This window comes from Mastomys coucha, unplaced genomic scaffold, assembly GCF_008632895.1.
Source record: "Mastomys coucha isolate ucsf_1 unplaced genomic scaffold, UCSF_Mcou_1 pScaffold21, whole genome shotgun sequence".
Lineage (NCBI taxonomy): Eukaryota > Metazoa > Chordata > Mammalia > Rodentia > Muridae > Mastomys > Mastomys coucha.
Window position 1 is genome coordinate 26,294,196 of NW_022196904.1, and position 4,501 is coordinate 26,298,696.

General features: G+C 46.0%; 1 long non-coding RNA gene across 1 annotated transcript; it reads left to right on the forward strand.

The window, feature by feature from the left end:
• Positions 1–4,170, forward strand: LOC116100467. Its single transcript, XR_004122591.1, has 3 exons — positions 1–370; positions 2,654–2,758; positions 3,913–4,170. It is a non-coding gene; the product is annotated as an uncharacterized LOC116100467 (long non-coding RNA).
• Positions 4,171–4,501: the final 331 nt, after the last annotated feature.

A 4,501-nucleotide genomic window follows, 5' to 3' on the forward strand; every position in this document is an offset into this window, starting at 1 on the left:
TTGTGTTTTAAAGTCCCGGATGGAAGAGACTACCTAGCCGGAGTCTGGGGTTCCTTGTCTGAAGACTCTGGCTGTAGGGACCCCTCTGGGGTTCTAGATGTAACTGTGGCATGAAGCCCGGAACCAGAAAGGGCTGTTGTGAAATGGGGGAGGTTTCATTTGAGGGAAGATTGGGGAGATGTACTGTGGGGTAAAAATGGGGTCACACTGGGGACATGGCATGCAGGATCTTGAGCCACAAGGAGCAGGAACTTGAGCCAGAACAGAGGGACAGGGTGTGTCCTGGACTCCCTGAGGGGTGTGTGTGTGCTGGAACTGACTTCTCCCTTAAGCTGGACTGGAGGGCTGCAGTACAAGGAGACCTGGGATGGTATGTGGGCCCTGTTCTATAGCCATAACTGCACCATGAGCAGGTGTGGAGTTCAGGTTTACACAGCCCATCAGCTCTAACCCTGCAGTTTTCCTCTTCTCCTCCTCCTGTTCTTCTTCCCCTTCTCCTCCTGTTCTTCTTCTCTTCCTCCTCCTCTTCTCCTCTTCCTCCTCCTCTTTTCTTCTCCTCCTCCCTCCTTTTCCTCCTCCTTTTCTTCATCTTCTCTTCCCTCCTCTTCCTCCTCCTCTCCATCTTCTCCTCCTCCTCTTCTTCTTCCTCTTCCTCCTCTTCTCCTTCTCCCCCTCCTGTCCTCTTCCTCCTCCTCCTCCTTTTCTTCATCTTCTCCTCACTTGTCTTCCTCCTCCTCCTCTTCTTATTCTTCATCATCATCATCATTTTCTCCTCCTCTTCCCCTCCCCTCCTCTCCTCCTCTTCCTCTTCCTTTTTGCCTCTTGTTGTTTTGAGACAGAGTCTCAAATTTGCTTTGTAGCCAAGCATGACCTTGAATTTCTGATCTTCCTGCCTCCACCTCCTGGTTCTGGGATTGTAGGCATGTACCACCTAAGAGTTAGAGGTATAGTAAGAGCCTGTCTCAAAAAACGAACAGATAACACAGCAAGTAAATTCCAAAAGAAATCAGTTTGTATGGGTTAAACCTTACCTGTCAACTTGACTGGATTGTGAGGCACCTATAAAAAAAACAAAACAAACAAACAAACAAAAACAAAAAAAACAAAAAAAATCTCTTGGTATAATCTGAAGGTATTTCTAGAGAGATCTAAATAAGGCAGAAGACCTGGATGTGGCTGCCATCACTCAGCAGGATGGAGATTCGGGTGAAGTAAAGAGAGACAAAGGAAGTGTTCTCTCAGGAGCATTCTCTCTCTGCTTCCAGTTGCTATTTGTGAGCAGCTCTGTTTCTCATCCCTATCCCTGGCTCCTGCACTGCCCCAGCCTTAGTGGGTGGAAAACCTTTGAAATCAGGAGTTAAAAGAAATTTTTCCTCCCTCAAGTTGTTTTCTGGGCATGTGTTTGTCACAATGATTAAAATCTATCTAGTACACAGTCCTTCAAAAACACCCACACTACAATACTAAAGAAAAGCTCACTGGGTTGGTTTATATAGAAAACGAATAGGGGTTCAAAGTAGAGTTCGGAAACTGGAAAACACATCAGGGGGAATTTCATGAGATTCAGCGCAGAGGTGGGAAAACATGAGAGGGTAAGGCTTGTTTTAGAATAAGAAGGGCCAGCATGCATATAACATGGACTCTATGAGGTAGAAACTGGGGTAGAAAAACATTCAAGAAGTAATCATTGAGAAATGTTCAGAAGTAGGGAATATCTTCATATTGAAGAATTCGCACTGAATCCTAAGAAGGGTCAATGCATGCTGCCATGTGCCTATAATTCTAGCACTCAGGAGCCTGAAGCCGCAGGATCAAGACTAGCCTATACAGTGAGATCCTGTCTCAAAAATAAAATAAAATAAAATAATTAAAGTTTTAAAAAATCTTCATATAACAGCAAAGCTAAAGGACATTAAAGACAAAAATATTTTTTAAAAAATCATGGAGAAATGAAGACCACAGAAGAATAACAATCGGACTAAAGGCTTTTCTTCATCAATGGCTCTCAGAAGTTTGAGGATGGTATGCTGGTGGAGAGCTCAGGAAAACAATCTTACACCCAGTGAACCAAAGTATAAACAATCAGGATGTAGAATGCAGCACTTCAGGAGAAAGCGAGTCTTTGGAGTAAGTCAAGACTGCTGGGGTCTGTTGGCAGAGATGCAGGCTGGCCTGGTGGAGGATGGGCGCTTTCAACTTAAAAGCAATAAAAGCCACCCAGGCTGTAGTGACACACACCTTCAATCCCAGCACTTGGGAGGCAGAGAAAGAAAGGCAGATCTCTGTGAGTTCAAGGCCAACCTAGTCTACACATTGAGTTCCTGGGACAAGTGGGGCTACATAGAGAAACCCTGACTGTGGCGGGAAGGGGAGTTGGGGGGTGGTAGAGAGAGAAACAAAGCAAAACAACCATGAGACAAGTGCCTGAGGAGATAAAATAACAAGAGAATCCTGTCATGCAGGTAAGGTCAAAGGTCAGGCATGGTCAGAGGATAACCCTCTGCCTCCTGAGTGCGGTCACCCCTTGCCAGCATCTCGTATGATCTTTCTTTGCATTCTATTCAGATATTGCCTCTTTCATATGCCTTCCCTGGCCCTTCACCTAATGCAGCTGTCTCCCATGTGAAGTATCTTGGACTCTGTTATTCCCTAGATCTGTGCCACAGCGAGGACACCTAAGAGAGGGAACAGGACCTGAGCCTGCCCAGCACAGCAGTCAGCATCCTCCAGTGGAAATGCCCTTACTGAGGACACCTGGGTTAGTGACGTTCCTTGTTGCTGTGACCAAATACATTCACAACAGGAGCCATTTAAGGCAAGAGGGGGTTTCCTTGGCTCACAGTTCATGGGATCTCAGCCCCTCAAAGTAAAGACAGCCTGGCAGTTATGGTGGCTGACTCTGGAGGCAGGAGCTTGCAGTGTGGCTTGTTCTTGCAGGATCAGGAGGCAGAGTTCAGTTCAGGGCCAGAGTCAGATATCACCTTCACGGCGATATCACCTCCAGTGACCTCCTTCGGCCAACTAGGTCTCAACCTCAAGGGTGGACAGTCTCCCAAACAGTGCCACTTGCTTTGGTCACTTGGGGACCAAGTGTTCAAACACATAAGCCGCATTAGACATTTATTTGAACCATATTAGCACTTGATGTTTGTTTCTACATGTGGAAGCTGGTACACATGGGTAGCTCTTCTAGCCATGGCTATAGGCAGGGAAAATTAGTAATGGGTACTGGGCTAGAAAACAGTGATAATAAGATCCAATCCAATGCAGTTGCATCTTGACTTATGATGGCATTGCATCCTGGAGCTCACTATGTAGACCAGGCTGGCCTCAAACTCACAGAGATCCATTTGCCTCTGCCTCCTGAGTGTGAGGATTAAAGGTGTGTACCTCTATGCCCAGCCTGGTGAACCCATTATAAGTTGAAAAATATCTGCCATGATTCCCCCAAATATTCATGTGTCAGAAACCTAATACCTGTGTGAATGGTTTTTGAGGGTGAGACTTTGGAATGTTGTTGGGGTTACATGAGAACAAAGGGGTAAATTCCCCACGATAGGAAGAAAACCCAGAGCCCACAGACTTGCCTTGTCCTAGCATGTGATATCGTCTGCCATGTTATGGTGGACTAAGAAAGCCTTTACTACATGCTGATCAGAGGTTGGCCATGTACTCTGTATTTCCAAGGCTCCAAAACTATGAGCCAAGCCAAAATGTTTGCTTGGCAGCTTTGGTGATAGGATCTCCCTCGGCTTCCCAGGCTGGCCTCTTGCTTCAGCCCCTCACAGAGCTGAAATCACAAGAGTGTATTACTGCACCCAGCTTCAACTTTGTAAAGTCTCTAAGTTCTAACTGACCCAATCTTGGCTCTTTTTTTTTTTTTTTTTTTTTTTTTTTTTTTTTTTGTCGAAGCGGTACAAAAGAGACAGAGTGGAGAATTCCCCGAATACATCTGCAGTGCCAGGCATCAGAGCATGAGAACCCAGAACGATGGAGAATATCAATTCTCTCTTTGTGATCCCGGGGCTGCCCAGGAGCTGGGCTTTGCGGCAGCTGCCCACTGCCCAGCATCACAAATGTCACATGCCTGAGAAAAGATCCACATCGAAAATTTGAAGTTTGACTTCCATTGAACGCATTTCCCTTTCTCAACACCATAAAGAAAAACAACAACAAAACAGTGTATCGAGTTGTCAATCCAGGACTGCATATTCTTGCACAACACCTGAGGCTTACTGGGGCCCTTCTGGCTCACTTTGCATAGAAACTCCCAAGGAAAGGTTTCCAACCCTGCTAGTAATGGGAAAGCTGTACCCTTGAGTGTCTGTGATTGTCTTAAGTCAGGATTACTGTTGCTGTGCCAAAACACCATGACCAAAGCAACTTGGGGAGGAAAGGGTTTATTTGGTCCATACTTCCACATCACTGTTCATCAACAAAGGAAGTCAAGCTAGGAACGCAAAGAGGGCAGGGGCCTGAAGGCAGGAGCTGATGCAGAAGC